The sequence below is a fragment of the Sitophilus oryzae genome, unplaced genomic scaffold (assembly GCF_002938485.1).
Source record: "Sitophilus oryzae breed Bouriz unplaced genomic scaffold, Soryzae_2.0 scaffold_165_pilon_pilon, whole genome shotgun sequence".
NCBI classification, from domain to species: domain Eukaryota; kingdom Metazoa; phylum Arthropoda; class Insecta; order Coleoptera; family Curculionidae; genus Sitophilus; species Sitophilus oryzae.
Genome location: NW_022146347.1, coordinates 1542406 through 1560086, shown reverse-complemented (window position 1 = coordinate 1560086; position 17681 = coordinate 1542406). Strand labels below are relative to the sequence as shown.

The following is a 17681-nucleotide window of genomic DNA, read 5'->3' as shown; positions in this document are numbered from 1 at the left end:
CGACAACTATGTTTATTTATTTGCCCTTTAATTACTACCAAATTACAATGTTTATATACATGTGTTCGATATGTCGAACGGTTTATTTAAATTAACTCTAACAAATTCCTTAAACAAAATAATCGAACCTAAAAATAAAAATATGATTTTATTTCGACGATTATTGCATCATTTTTTCTTAAACAATGTTTATTAATTTTTGTAACGTCATGTTCCTTGTGATTAAGTCTATTATACATTTATGTACTTTGGCTTTCACTGATATTATTAGATTATAACACATTTTAAAAGATATTACACTAAATATTATTAATATTAATTTCCAGGTGCATATTTACAGGATAGCTGTGTTCCAATTAAGAAATTATTTTATAATTTATCTTTTCCAATTATACTAATAAAAGCGCTATTTATTTAGAACATACCGGGTGACCAAAAACTAAATGTACCATGTGATAAATAGAAATGGCTTTTGAAACAATTATTGATTGGAAATTTCTCCCAAACCGACCACTGTGTTTATTTTTATTTTTTCAGCCGATCCAAGGTGCGTCCAAGTATATCTGTTTCAAGTACACTTTGACCGTGTCATCTAGGCTTTAACGAAGATCATTTATACGATTATTATACAGGGTGAGACTTAAATAAGTTCAAATATCTTCACACACACGTCGTTTTTCGAATAAGTCTAAAATAACTGAGTACATATTTTACTCGAAATTAAAAAAAATATTTTTTGTTTACATTTTTTCGTTCTTGCTTCGTTCTTTATTGGGTTTCGTTCTTCCAAATTTAATCTACTATCTATATGGCTATGTGATCAAGATATTATGTTTATTTTAACTGGACATTTAAATAAAATTAAAATAAAATGTAGTAATATACTGGGTGTTCCATTTAAAATAACAAACGTACTCGTTATTTTTGGAATGAAACGGCATCACCGTAATACTAGAGTAAGTGGATAATACTGAAAATAATTTAGATCGATGGAACAGGTGCTTTTATGTAAAAATTAAAATTTTCCAAAAAATACCACAGAGAAAAATATTGTTAAATTTATTAATTTCTGAGAATGATCCTAATGATAATATTTTTTATGCGTCTCTTAAGTTTTAAATTTCCATTGAAATATGTTTGTAAATCAATTTAGAACAAAAATTAACTTGAATTGTTGCAACTTTTCACATTGAAATTTATAACAATATTTTATTAATTATAAATTTAACTCGCCTTGAGTTTAGTTTATAAGCGTTATAAAATGTGAATCCTAAAAATTTTATTTATAATGATACATACATATTTATATAGTATTGTTAAATCATCTTAAATAAATATCCTATAAATTCGCAGCCATATATAAATTGATCAAAATAATCGATACTAAGTTAACGGACTGGTATTCAACAATACCTCATTGACAATTCAGTGTTTATACTTCGACTTAAAAAATTTAAAATTAATTAAATCGTGGGACCAAGTAATAATCGTGTGTGTGAGAAAAACCCGGTATAGATTCCAGTAATTATTGTAATTTTCATATGTTATTTTATCTGGTTGTAGCATATGGTATAATTCTGTAGCTAAAAAATAATACAAAAATATACAGGGTGGTCCGAACTGTATTCCGGAAACTTCGGCAGCAAATTTTACTGATAAAATTAAGTAAAAAAGTTCATATAAATGTATGTCCTAAAATGCTTAGTTTCGGAGATACAGGGTGTAGAAGTTTCATTTTTACTTCAATTTTTTCCAAATAATTTCTGTTCTAAAGTAAGATCAATATTTGAATGAAAATTGGTGTCTGGGAGTCTTTTGACATGAGAAATTTGATTTTGATGTTAATATGACTCCTATTTATAGGGAGCGCTACCTATATGTGTTTTAACTGTTTTGAAGGGTAATAACTTTTTGTCCGTACCTGTATAAAACTACTGAGTGAAAAAATATACATTTTCGTCATTTTCTACGTAAAAAATGTCTCGTGGCAAAAATCGCTAGATGCAACCGTTCTCAAGATATTTACAATGGAAATAGTCAATACATGTCATTATTGACTAAAAATAAACATGTTGAGTAGATAGTTATTTGATTGAAATGAGAAATTTGGGAACTTTTTATTTTTTTAAACTAATCATAAATTTTTCTTAGAAAAAATGATGGTAAAAAATTTCTGTTGAACTTTTGGTACAAAAATATTTCAAATTTATGATTTTAGTCTAATAACTATTTAGCCAACATGTTTAATTTATGTCAATGATGACAGGTATTGGTAATTTCGATTCCAAATATCTCGAGAACCATTACTTATAGCGATTTTTACCAAGAGACCTTTTTTACGTAAAAAACGTCGTAAATGTATATTTTTTAACTAGCTAGTTTTATACAGTTACGGACGAAAAGCTATTACTCTTAACAACCAAATCAGTTAAAAAATACGTGGGTGGCGCCCTCTACAAGTATTAGCCATATTAATATCGAAATATTTCTCATGTCAAAAAACTCCCAGACACCAATTTTCATCCAAATATTGACGTTACTTCATAAATTATTTGGAAAAAATCGAAATAAAAATGAAACTTCTACACCCTGTATCTCCGAAACTAAGCATTTTAGGACATACATTTATAAGAACTTTTTTAATTATTTTTATCTGCAGAATATGTTGCCGAAGTTTCCGGAATACAGTTCGGACCACACTGTATATTAGATGAAAAGGTAATGTGCAAAAAGATTACAACAATAAAATTGTCAGTCTGAATTAATTTCTATTTTTTTCATAATTTTATAAATGGATTTGAAGGAAATTATTTTGTAATACACCGGGTGTTTCTCAAAAGCGGGTCACCCCTGTAACTTTTTTTATGATAAAAAAACGAGATTTGGTATGTTAGTATATGACATAAACCAGAATTGATTGACGTATTCAATTGTGTTCGGTCACTTCCTGTTTCAACGGAAATGACTACAACTTTTGATTTTTAAATGGCACCCTCGGTATTTTTTACTTTATTCGGTAGAAAATGACACTCTGAATAGAATGACATATCCGTATGTCAACTTCTAACATTTTTGCTTAACAAAATTGTATATTAAATTTCAATCTAGATTGCGATGGTTGTGTTAAAAACGCCAATTTTTAATCAAGGTGTTTTGGAAAAACATATTTGATCGCCTAATGTTTTTACTGTCTTGATCTGGCCGGTTAAAAGATGCCCAAATCGCATTTTTAATCATAACTCAATTTTTTCAAATTTTTCAAAAACGAGGGTGGCTCATTATCATATTTGGAAAAAGCATTTTTTTACGAATAATTTGGTACCACACACTTGGTGTTCCGAAAACAATTGAATACCACAATCTATCCTAATTAATGTCATATACTACATACCAAAAAGTAATAGCCACTTTTGAGATATACCCGGTATAGCGGTTGATCCTGTGCTGTCTCCATATCCTTAAGGTGCGTATTCATTATCCGAACGAACGAACGAATGAAAGTGCGGTATAATTAGACGGGGACCGAACGCATGCGGCCGTTCGTTCGTTCGTTCGCTCGACCATCCGTTTCGAGTCGGTACATCAAAGGCGTTCGCCAACAAATGCCTCCGGTCTTCTCGTGCGGTCCTATCGTACGGTCCCCGTCCATACCACTAGCGAACATTCGTTCGTTCGTTCGTTCGGATAATGAATACGCACCTTTAGATTAACAATAAAAATCCATATCAGCCTGATATAGATAGAACACCTGATATTGTCAGCTGCCCTATTTGAGATTTTGACTCCAATCTTATTTATATAAAATATGTAAGCATTCATAACCGACATTTTAAAATTGCTTTTATGTATGTATACAGTATGTCCCCGGATTGCCTTTACAAGAGGAAAAACTTTTTTATTATTGACATTTTGAGAAAAATGCATTCTTCATAAACATTTTTGCTTGTTCCAAAACGGTTAATCCCGTTTATACTTTTCTAAATTTCCATACCGTTTTAGAGAAAATTACAAAAAAATATGAAAATATGGTTGAATTTTTCTAAGTCTTGGAAATCAAAAGGAGTTTCTGTGGTAATACTATTTAGATTTCATTCTTTGATAGATGGTTATTAATTTTGATTACCATCATATTTTTTGTTGTTGTTAAAGTATCACATTTTCCGGTATCTATTATCACCCTTTCCATAGCATTGAACTAAATTAATTTTGTGTTTCTTTAGAATTATAAGACAACAAATATGATTTTAATGATTCTATCAATATCAATCTATGAAAAAATGAAAACGAAATTATATTACCATAGAAAGGCGTTTTGATTTTAAGGACTTGGAAAATATTCAACTACATTTTCATGCTTTTTTTATTTTCTCTAAAATGGTATGGAAATTTGGAAAAATATAAACGGGATTAACCATTTTAAGTAAATTTTTTTATGAAAAATGCATTTTTCTCAAAATGTCAATAATAAACTTGGTGGAATTCTCAAAAAAAATCCATTCCAAAAATAACACATCAATACTAATATATAAAATCCTGTGACTGACATACTGATTAATCACGATCCTGCTCAAACCACTCAACGTAAGAAGCTCAATTTTGGCATACAGGTTGATTCTAGGGTGTAGAGGTTCGATAAGAAGGGATTTTTCGAAATTCCAGTTCCAAGAGGGTGAAACCACCCCTCAAATATTACAATATTTTTATTTAAAAACGGTCAAGTTTCCGAAAAACGCTTAAACACGTATATTTTATTTTGTTTTTTACATATTTTAAGATTTTTTAAAAATGTATACAGGGTGTTTCGAAAAATCTGGTCATCGATTAATCACGATCCTGCTTAAAGCGCTTGACGTAAAAAGCTGATTTTTGGAAAACAGGTTGACTTTAGGGTGTAGAGGTTCGATGAGAAGGGATTTTTCGAAACTCGAATTCTAAGGGGGTGAAACTATTCCTCAAATATTAAAATATTTTTTATTTAAAAACCGGTGAGTTTTTCGGAAAAAACTCTTAAACACGTATATTTTATTTTGTTGTTTTACATATTTTAAGATTTTTTATAAATTTATACAGGGTGTTTCATAAAATATGACCATTGAGTAATCACGATTCTACTTAAACTGCTTGACGTTTAAAGCTGATTTTTGGCAAACGAATTGACTGTGGTGTGCCTCTACACCCCACAGTCAATCGAGGGGTTTCTCGAATCTCAAATTCCAAGAGGGTGAAAACACCCCTCAAATATTACGATATTTGTTATTTAAAAAACGGTTAGTCTTTCGGGAAAACGCTTGAACAAACATAATTTTATTTATTTGGTTTTTTTACATATTTTGAATTTTTTTTTAAAAAGTCATACAGGGTGTTCCAAAAAGTTGGGTAATTTCTTAACCACGATTAATGCTTAAACTGCTTGACGTAAAAAGCTTATTTTTGGTAAACGGATTTTACGAGAGTTAAATTCCAACGAGATGAAACTACCCCTCAAATATTACCAAGTTATGTAATAATATCGCCATATTGTTTTTTCTCATGCTGACATAAATGTGAGAAAATTTTATCCAGTTTGTATGTTAATGGAAATTCTTGCTTTGCTTTATCATCACCATTACAAATAATTAATTCGACGCGAACGAAGTCGCGGGTACACGCTAGTATTGTAATAATTTTATACACCGGTTTCTGAAATATGGCACCAATTTTAAATTAAAATTTTTACACATTTAAAACTTGAAATCTTTTATTACTAATGTTTCGTATCTGCATATATTCTAGATCTCCAGGCAATAATGTTACCTTCAAAATTAATAATACTAAAATACACTATACTGCTTGAAATATACAGACTACAGAGTAAGTATAAACCTAAATATTTTTCCGCTATTTTAAATGGCACATCCTGTATTTTGAGTCATAAATCAAAACAGTTTTTATCCAAATGTTGAGTACATTCTGTTTGCGTCTTTTTGAAAATAATACATATAATTTGTCATAATTAATAATTTTTTTTAGTAGACTTGTAATTTTTTCTTAAAAAATTTAGTTTCGTTATCAGAATTTTTGGAAGTTATTTTTTAAAGACTAATTGTTTTATTCCGGTCATTGTATTGTTCGGGACGTTAAAAACCTTTTGGTATAATTCATAATGACCAATTTATAAGACCATTTCAGATTGAGAAAGGAATCCGCATGTCTAGGTTTAATAATTGCTTTAGGACCATTCATTTAAACTATTTGACCCACACAATATACTTTTGTTTTCTTGTTCAGTATAATTAATAAATTTACTTCTGCGAAACCAAGATATCAGTCGAAAAATATATGAGCTTCACAACGCCATGTTTGGAAAAAATCATAAAATCTTGGCAAATTTTAATTTTGTGTTCGTTTAGTGGTTGGATCAGGGTTGCCAGACTTGCCAGCCGTCCGGGATTTCCGGGGAAATCCCAGATTTAAGTGAATTGTCCCGGATCCAGTGTGTCAATTAAATTAGAAAATCAAATAAATGGTACAATGTTCACAAAGAAAAAAATACACCCATGCTGAATATTATAAGAAGATTATTATTAAAGATAGGGAGGGGGTGGTGATGTGTCTTGTTTTTAAAGCGTCACCGTTTTATTTGCTCTCCAGGAATTTAGTTATTACAGTGTGACAATCCTAGTTTAGATAGATAGCGGACCGATATTGATGTTTCTTTAAGCAATGCATCTCTTAAGGTGCGTCCAGATCTGACGAGACGAGATGAGAGCGAGGCAAGGGCGAGACAAGAGCAAGACGAGAGCGAGACGAGAGCGAGACATCTTCTATCCATTTTTTGAGGCAAGCCTGCCACGAGACAAGCGAGTTGGATCATAGTAAAAAGAACCCAAACACATATTAAATTGTATTTGAATATAACAAACGATGGTGAAATAATAACGCATACAGTAATACATTTTTGTATCTCTAACATGGTATTTGGTTCGTCTTATTTTATTCATCGTCGTTTTTTTTTCACTTTTGGTTGTTTTCCCCTTCAACCTTTCAATTGTTTCTAGACAAAACTTTTTTGTCTTTTACAAAATACTTTTTATAATGTTTTTTTAGAATAAAATGTTAAATAGCAAAGTTATAGGAAAGGTTAAGAAGCACATTTTAAAATTACTGTAGAGTATACAGGGTACTTCAAAAAAGCGTTGCGGATATAAAATATATTTTTAATGAAAATACTCTATTTTTATTTTATAATTAGATTCCACGTACAATTCGGTGACTTTTTTTTATGGTATTATACAGGGTTGTTCACCACATACGACACGGAGTATTGTAGTTAAACGATTAGATTTATACAAATTGTAAGTTTTGGGTTCGTTGAAGGACTGTTAGAGCTACAATTTAAAAATATTTTAATAAGGAACGGAGTGTCCCAAATAAATAAAAAATATCAAAGTTGTATTTTGTTAAACGGAACACCCTGTATATTGTTACATTTTTAGTTTCTACGATTAAAATAAAGATAAATTTGATTAAGGTTTATCACACTTAAACCTTACCGTTCTTGAAATATTTTCAATTTTGTGAAATTGCAGTAAAAATTTTAAGGCTTTATTTCTCAAAGGGTATCAAAGTTTTTAATACTAAATATTTACTGAAGTTTATTTATTAATCAGTTATTGTGTTGCAATAATAAAAATAATATTACCTCATACAGAGTGTCTAAAAATTTATTTTAAATAATTTCTAGCTTAAAACGGCAATAACTTCTTTAATTTAAATGAAACACCCTATATATTTTAGGAGAATCGGATGCACAATGTAATTGTCTATCAAATTGTATTATACCATTTTTTACCCGTCCCTTCAAGTTTTCGTAGAAAATGCATTTTCTTATAATTTAGACCTCATTTATCAACATACCCATGGAATATTGACATTTTAGATTGTTTTTAAAGCAACAAACGTACAAAATGTACAGGTGCTAGAACCGATAATATTACTTGCCTATTTCTACACAAAAAGAAAACTATTTAAATCTTTATAAAAGAGTATACCATTAATTAATTATACTACCATTATTCTGCCCAAATATTAATTAATTACATACTTAGTTGTGTTAGTTAATAGATTATTCTAAATAAATGTGGATTTGAATCAGAAATCAATATAATAATAAGTTATGAAAATAAACGTCTCTGTTGTTATAAATAAGCATTCGTCAAAAAATTAAATAAAAATTTTAAGGAATTACTTTTTACCACACTGTGTAATACACATACAAAATTCAGTTTTTTAGTATTTGGAGCAATTATTATTAATCAACGCAAACAGTTAGGTTAGGTTTGGTTGTAAATTAATGTAGGTTGATTTGACTATAGAGAGAGTTGAGATGACCGTAGATTTCGATACGGTAAAAATATCAGTGACCCAAAATTTGTAAATTCTATCAGACAAAATGATAATACATAGGGTGTACTATTTAAAAAAATTGAGATTATTTAGTTTAAGTTGAAATTTCTAAATCAGAGCTAATATCTCGCAGTCGAGCGAGCCTACCAAAAACACGTCCAGACTGTGCCGCGAGCTTTCTTTGATCGGCCGTCGCAAAACCGACAGGACCGATAGCAACGAGGCTCCATGGCGAATTTGGAATGTCTCGCGCTCGTCTTGCTCTCGTCTCGTCAGGTCTGGACGCACCTTTATACAGAGAAAACAAAATATAACAAAGGGTTTAACAAAGTAAGGAATTTAAAAAGCACTTTATTATTAAAGTGCATCTTCTTTCGATAGTTTATTTTTTGATTAATCCCGACAGCTTTATTTTTATTGGAGATATTTTTGTAAGTCAGTGATGATTATTTTTGGATATTACTCTAAATATCTTATCACTTACTTAATTATATTCTATATAACTTCACACAACTTTTTTAACGGTTAGCTTGTTTTTAGCAATCGTGGAATAAAAATAAAACAAAAAACACAAGGTTAAAAAGTCAGGAGATAGGAGTTATTTTTAGTACAAAACTCTTTTTTAATATCGAGTCGTTCTTATATCCACCCACAACTGCATAAGAGAAAAAATATAATTCAGATTTAACTTAGAAAAAATTATACAATTATTACAGTTTGACTGGTAATAATGATTTGAACATTAATGCTGGTAAAACATACAGGGTGTTCCATGTAAGTTAAACAAATTATTGCCGTTTAAAGGTAGTAATTATTTAGAATGATTTTATAGACATCTTGTATTAGGTAGCAACATTTTATGGGTAGTATTGTTATTTAACAAAGTATTGTTTATATTTGCTAAATATGTAATCTGTTGTTATGTTTAAACATAATGTTGTAATCAAAGCTTTCAATTCAAGAAGATAATAATTATGTTCTGATCAAACTTGGTTTTCTTTTACATATTCTTTCATTTAAAAACCAACAACAAAATGAATTAAATCAAATATTATCTTAAATGACATTAGTCACAATGTTGAACATTCACGTACACTCACCGGCACGAAAAACGGGCACCTTCAAATTTTGATGTATTTTAAAGTTTTATATATTGTGTTATAGTGGGCCGATTTTGATGATCTTTTAATAAATTTGTAGCTAAATTATTTGAATTTTTAATATCTCTTCCTAAATTAAAAATGAAAGTCTGTCTATTATACGAGGGAACACAAAATGTTGTTATTTTGGTGTAAGTTTGAAACCCCCTGTGGAATATGTTAATAAAGCATGGAATTTGAAAATTAGTTTATCATCAAGGTGCATTTTTTCTCGATAGTGTATTTTTTGGCTCATCTCAATAGCTTTATTTTTTTGAAGATATTTATTTTTGAAGATGACACTAACACTTTTTTATTAATTTTATATTAAAACCATGCCTTTGCTTTTGGTCCCGGTCAACAGATCTGTGAAATAGTGTTTATGATCTATGTAATGTCACTGTTATTGAAAAATGACATTATTGTCTGTTGACTGTTGGGCAGTTACTCTAACAGAGATGGCTTCTTAAGTCCAGAAGTTGTTTCCGCTATAGTTGCTTTTATTGAAGATGGTATAGAGATCAAGATTATGTCGCTATCAGATTTAGGTGTGCACGAAGTACAGGGCAGTCCCTTCCTTGAGATAAATTCATATGCTAGACGTCCAGAAACTTCGAGACGATCGATTTTTTGGAAGTTTATTGCTAAGAAACCGCCGTTTTCCAGCTTTTCAAATTTATAATGAATTGCACCTAAGGAAGGTACATATGTAAGTGAACGGAACTGTAAGAAGAAGATTAAACGATGCAAATCTTATATCAAGAAGGCCTGCTTCGGGACCACAACTTACTAGGTCTGTTGACTAGGACTAGGACCAAAAGTAAATGCATGGTAAAACCATAAAAATATAAAAATTACGAAAAACTATTAGTGACTGCTTCAAAAGCGAATATTTCTAACAAAAATAAAACTATGGAGATGAATCAATAAACAAAGTATCGAGAAAGGATGTACCTAGACGATGAAATGATATCTATATTCCTTGCTGTCTTAACATATTCTACAGAGTGTTTCAAACTTTCAGTAAAATATCAACATTTTGTTTTCCCTCGTATAATTGACAGATGCGAACTTTCATTTTTAATTTAGAAAGAGATATTAAAAAGTTAAATAATTTAGCTACATATTGCTCAAAAAATCATCAAAATCATTATCAAAAAATTAAACTTTAAAATACATGAAAATTTTAAGGTGCCTGTTTTTCGTTTTTACGTACTACCAGGCGTTATGAAGTACTCCTGTCAGTTCGAGAAGATAATTATACCGTGATTAAAATTGTTTTGTTTAATATTTTCTGTCACTTCAAAAATGAAACATTTAATAAAAATTGTTTATTCAATTTACAATAAAGAACACAACACTGACATTTCGATTTTTATATACCACCAGTCGTTATGAAGAAGAAACTGTCACTTTAAAAAGATAAGTATGTTAACAGTTTTATTTTAAATTTTTCCCATTTCAAAAATGAAACATTTAATAAGGATTCTTTATATTATTAGTTCATTATAACAGGCTGAATAAAGATCAACAACAAAATGAATGAAATTAAATATTATCTTGAATAAGAGATTGTGTTGATGTTGAAAATTTACATATATGACGTTTCAATTTTTATATACCAGTCGTTGAAGAAAAAACTGCCAGTTCAAGAAAATGATCAAAATTGTTTGGTTTAATATTTTCTTTTATTTCAGAAATAAAATATATAATAAAAATTCATTATATTATTAATTCATTATAACAGAATATATTTTTGAAATATTCGTGTTAAGATTCGAGCTTTAAACAAAAACCAGCTCATTATCACTCTAACCGATTTGGTGTCTATATTTTTCGTTGAATTATTAATAACTAAACTAGACCTACCTTTTGAAAGTAAAAATCCTTCACTATCACCACTAATTCATTCACGATTTCAGTATCGGCGTCTATGAATTTTGCTAAGCGCAACCGTAGCTTTACGTTTGTTTGGCGCGCTTGGTTCTGGCCTCACTGAACGCGATCTGCGCGCTACTCGGCGGTACTTGGAGATCGAACTCGTACTCGTCGTACTTTTAGTAGATTGACCGGCTAATCCCCCACCCTCCGCTGAGCTTTGACGTCTAATTCCGGAGCTTTTTCCCACATATGCGGATGAGTATTAATAAATTTGCGAATCGCATTCTTGTTATTCCGGCGGTTACAGTAGTTTTGAACGTTTTAGACGCTTAAGGAGAAAAGACACACCAAGTGGGGCTTTCCTATACATTTCTATCTCATGGCAATATCGACTGTCTTATGTATACAGGGTGTTTTTCGAAAGTGGCCCACCATTATAACTTTTTTATTTTTTCAGATAATGAAACGAAATTTGGTATGCTAGTGTATGACATAAATCGGGATCGATTGGCGTATTCAATTACTTTCGGTCACTTCCTGTTCAACCGAAAATATTCTACTATTTTTGATTTTTAAATAGTACCTCCGGTATTGTTGAAGTGGAGCTTCTTTACGCGTGCTGGAGTAAAAATTCAAAGCCGCGACACACGAGCTAGAGCTCACGATCAATGGCGAAAAAATCATCCGATTTAAATGAAATTTGGTAGGTCGATAGATTGGATCAAGGCCAACTTGATCGGGTACGACAGTTATCACAGTGACAGTGGGTAGGCTATATGAGCGACGGTGCACACTGTCTCACCCTGCAAAGTTGGATACGAAGTTTCATTTACATCTTCATCAGGGTGGGACTAAAGATTTGATATTGAAGAAAAATGTGGGTTGATTTCGGCATAATTGGGGACGGGCTCAAGGATGACGCCCTTGACGTTTCGATGCCTCTAAATGGACGAAATCATCAGGATTTTTCTTAATGATGGGTCGATTGGAACTCGGCACGTGGATAGAGCGAATGGACTCCTCACACGGACAGGTAGACAGATGGACATTTTAATAAAAATTTTGTGAAAGTGAATCAAATTATCTATTAATTTTTAATTTATTGCTTTTTCAACATTTCAAATATGTCCTTCAACTCTTCCAATTTAATAGCTGTTAGTAAGAAGTTTCACTTCAAATATGTGCATATAGTGCACACACATTTTTTTTATTTTGTATGATAGAAAAATACATTCTGAATAGTCTACAGTGACTACCATGGTTGAGTTAAAACCATTAATTTTTAATCAAGGAGCTATGGAAAAATACATTTGAACCTGATTATTAAAAAGATGCCAAAATCGTATTTTTAATCATAACTCAAATCTCATTTTTCAAATGGAACTAGAGTGGTTGATTAGCATATTAGGAAAAAGCATTTTTTACGAATAATTAGGTAAAATACGTAAAATGTCGTTATATTTATGGCAATGGCACTCTACATTGAAATTTTATTTTTTTTAATTAAAAATGTCAAAAGTTGACATATGGTAGATATGTCATTCTTTCAGAATATCATTTTCTATCATACAAGGTAAAAACATACCAGTACCATTTAAAAATCAAAAGTTGTAGTAATTCGAGTGAAACAGGCTGTGAACGAAACCAATTAAATACATCGATCAACCTTCATTTACAGGGTGTCTCAAAACAAATGCGAAACACATCAGGGGGTGATTCCTTGTTCAAAATAAAGGGTAGTTTGCTTCATATACGTTGGGTCAAAAGTCAACCATTAGGGAGATATCGCGGTACCAAGATGGCGGAAAAATAATGTTTTAATTTTTTATCTTGAAAACGAAAAGAGATAGACCAATGAAATTTTATGGAAGCATTACTGTTATGAAAACACACTTTCTGGTAATTTTCTCTCTTTTTTAAAATGAGTGGAAGGGGTTGAAATAAACTACCCCTATTATACTTGTTAACGAAATTTAAAGAAAAATCTTATGAAGCACATGCAAAAAAATTAATTTGGATAGCTTAGTTTGTTTAGAAACTTTTTTATCTCTTGTGTTTTTTTGATAAAACTCACCGATTTGAAATTAAAAAATAAAATGTAAAGCATTACCCCATGTCAGGACAAAAACATTTTTATTTTTTAATATGTACTTTTTTTATTATTTTGTACTTTCATGAATTAAAAAACAGAATTAAAAATTGTTTGGTAAATAATTTTTAAGAGGTTATCGTTCAGAAGAAAATGTAACGATATTATTACGAAATAAAACTGTTTGACAGCAGCCTACTAGATTCTTTATCCAAAAATGTTTTTTGTCATGACATGATTGTAATGCTTTACATTTTATTTTTTAATTTCAAATCAGTGAGTTTTACCAAAAAAACACAAGAGATAAAAAAGTGTCTAAACAAACTAAACTATCCAAATTTTTTTTTGCATGTATTTGATAAGATTTTTCTTTAAATTTCGTTAACAAGAATGATAAGGGTAGTTTATATAATATAACAGCTGGTTGAAAACCCCTTTCACTTATTTTAAAAAAGTGAAAAAATTACCAGAAAGTGTGTTTTCATAACAGTAATGCTTCCAAAAAATTTCATTAGTTTATCTCTCTTCGTTTTCAAGATAAAAAATAAAAACATTATTTTTCCGCCATCTTTGTACCGCGATATCTCCCTAATGGTTGACTTTTGACCCAACGTTTATGAAGCAAACTACCCTTTATTTCGAACAAGGAATCAGACCCTGAAGTTTTTCACATTTGTTTTAAAACACCCTGTATATCATATACTAACATACCAAATCTTGTTTTATCTAAAAAAATAAAAAAATTATAGGGGTAAGCCACTTTTGAAAAACATCCGGTATGTTGGCTATCGCACTGACATAGAATATCTTCTTCTGAACTTTTTTATTTTATTATTTATTTACATATTACTTTATTTCTTTTTCTGACATGCTCTTTCCAAGTATGCTAAAGTTGCTAAGGTATACCGGGTGCGTCTCAAAAGTGGCTCAGCGCTATAACTTTTTATTTTTTCAGATAAAAAAAAACGAAATTTGGTATGTTAGTATATGACATAAAATAGGATTAATTGACGTATTCAATTGTTTTCTGTCACTTCCTGTTTCGGGCAACGGCCCAGCTACGTCGAAACACCGGTTCCCATTAGAACACCGAAGTTAAGCGACGTAAGGCGATACTAGAGGATGGACGGGTGACCGGTTCGAAACTCTGTATTGTGCTGTTGTCCAATAAAGGCAAAAGTGTAAAATATATTGACACACACTGCTCATTCGCGCCGGTTCGAGGCCGTATGAGATATTTCGTGAAAAGAGTCGATTTAGACACTGGCCAAGTCGGTAGGCCATTGACCATGATATGGCCGAGAACCGCGGTTCGGATTCCGCGTAAACAAAGTAGGCCCCGTCCAGATTAGCCCTGGCAGATTAACCCTGGCAGCAAAAAGGAGACGTTAACTTCAAATCTTTACTTTACTTTACTTCCTGTTTCGCCGGAAATGACTACAACTTTTGATTTTTAAATGGCACCCTCGGTATTTTTTTACTTCATTCGATAGAAAATTACATTCTGAATAGAATGACATAATATCATTTGTCATTGTCAACTTTTGACACTTTTGCTTAAAACAAAATTGAATTTTAAATTTCAATTTAGAGTGCCATGGCTGTGTTAAAAACACTAATTTTGAATCAAGGAGCCTTGGAAAAATAAATTTGATCATCTAATGTTATTCGTGTCTTGTCCTGGCTGGTTAAAAGATGCCCTAATCGAATTTTTAATCATATCTCATTTTTTCAAATGGAACGAGGGTGGCTCATTAGCATATTTGGAAAAGGCATTTTTTACCAATAATTTGGTACGACACACTTGGTATTTCGAGTCAAATTGTCGTTGTGAATCGCATGTTGCAATTTCTAATAATCCATATTCAAAAATGTCAAATTTGACATATGATATGTCATTCTATTCAGAGTATCATTTTCTATCGAATAAAGCAACAAAAAACCGAGGTTTTCATTTAAAAATCAAAAGTTGTGGTCATTTCCGGCGAAACAGGAAGTGACAGAAAACAATTGAATACGTCAATCAATCCTAATTTATGTCATATTATATTAACATACCAAATCTCAATTTTTTATCTGAAAAAATAAAAAAGTTATAGGGGTGAGCCACTTTATAGACGCACCCGGTATAATGAGCCACCCTCGTCCAGTGGTGGATCCACGGGGTGTCTTGGATTCAGCCAAGTAATACGATGTTATTAATTTCTTTAGTCACAAACGACTCTGGAGTATGTACTTTGAGTAAAATTTTGTGTCTAGCCCCCCCCCCCCTTTACGAATCCTGGATCCACCACTGAATCCTGATCATTGTCCTATTTGAAAAAAAAATGAGTTTTGATTAAAAATACTATTGGGGTATCTTTTAACTAGTCAGTAAATGCCACGAAAAACATTCATTTATCAAATGTATTTTTCCAAGGCTCCTTTAATAATAATTGGTGGTTTTAACATACTCATGGTACTCTATTTGGGGTAAAGTTGAGTATGATATGTAATTCTAGAGGTGCGTTCACACCGGCTGCGCCGCTCCGCGCCGCGTCGCGCAAATCATTTTTTTAACATATACTTTTGTGCGACAAAACAAAAAAATACACTTCAAAAGTACAAATAAAAAAACGTTTTGCGCCGGCGCGGCGCGGATCGGCGCAGCCGGTCTGGACGCACCTTGATAAGAATGTAATTTTCTATCAAATAAAGTAAAAACATCAAGTGTACCATTTAAAAATAAAAAGTAGTGCACTCACTTCCCGTGAAACAGGAAATGACCAAAACTAATTGTATACGTCAATCAATCCTGATGTATTGGTCATAATACTGACATACCAAATCTCTTTTTTTTTATTGGATAAAATAAAGTTATAGGTCTGAGGCACTTTTGAAGTACACCGGGTATATGTAGTGGCTTTTAAACATTTTCCTTGACAAATTTGATTGTTACGAGCAGAGCGCGGATTTATAAACATTAAAAAACCTAACATAAGCAATTAAAAAAGCACATAAATATGCATGTAAATTTAAAAAAGCATGAAAAAAATGAATAATTTTTATTTAATTTAATATTTTTTAATAAACGAGCATTAAAAATAATTATGCAGAACAACATAAACTATACACTTATATGAACAAACTAAACTATAATGAGTTATATGTTATATACCAAATATTTTGTAATAAAAACTGTTTAAATAACAAAAACAAACGAAATTACGACTTAATCTAAATAAACTAATCAACAGAAAATCCCATTCTCCTATCACTAAGGACATATTTTAATTGGGAAGAACTTCGTTGAACATCTACACTTGTAATCGGGGCATATTTAAATTTCGGAATTAAACTGGCATTAATAGTGAGATCTTCAACAATATTTCCTTGAATAACATTTGCTATTTCAGTTAAACATTTATACCCTGTATTTTTATTTAAAACGTCAGTAAATTTATTAAAAATTATAGTTCCTGAAGCGCTACGCACTTTTGAGATCTCGGTCTTAAATTTCTCAACTATTTCCACTGCATCTACTAGCGCCAGATCCTTGTTTTCGAATTTTGTGATAGCTTCGTTCACAAAGCTGTAGTTTGTTTTGATAAACGCAAAGTTTTGTTTTATCTCTTCATTTTTCACAATGTCTTGACACTTTTCAACTGCTTGGGAAGCAGATTTGAGAGAAAATTGTAAGATAATTTCTTTAAAGGAATCCAAATTATCAGCATAAAAATAGGCAACATTCATCCACGTACGTGTATGTCAATAAGGATCATCATCCACATATGTTCGGTAATGAAAATCTGGTTACCAGGAAATCAATAAATATATACTCTGTTTTTTTTCTCAGGTAAGATTTCGACAGACGATGACAGAAGAAAAGCAGATGACGTCCCATACGAATCTATTTATTTTACTAAAAAAAGTTTCTAATAATTTTTAAGTTAACTATGGATGGGTTTAAATATAAATTCGTCATGCGTCGTCACTTGTTGTTATTAACCAGTTTTATTGGTTTATTTCAAAAATGACAGATCGTATTTCAATTTTATTGGTTTGACGGAACGATGAACGACAAACGGACGCCGATGCGTATGAACTCGCCTTTAGATTTTTGACGTTTGTCAAAGTCTTGCCAAATTATAGATTATAATTTTGTGACAACTTTTGTCAAATACCCTGCGTTTTGGAAGATGATGCAT

At 30.9% G+C, this 17681-nt stretch overlaps 1 protein-coding gene across 1 annotated transcript in view; it reads right to left on the bottom strand.

Moving 5' to 3' along the window:
* Window positions 1-11561, bottom strand: part of LOC115880851 (monocarboxylate transporter 12-like) — a 71724-nt gene extending 60163 nt beyond the window's left edge. The window contains exon 1 of the mRNA XM_030898165.1: window positions 11394-11561. The gene's annotated coding sequence lies outside the window, so the exon portion shown is untranslated. The remainder of the gene's footprint in view (window positions 1-11393) is intronic.
* Window positions 11562-17681: the final 6120 nt, after the last annotated feature.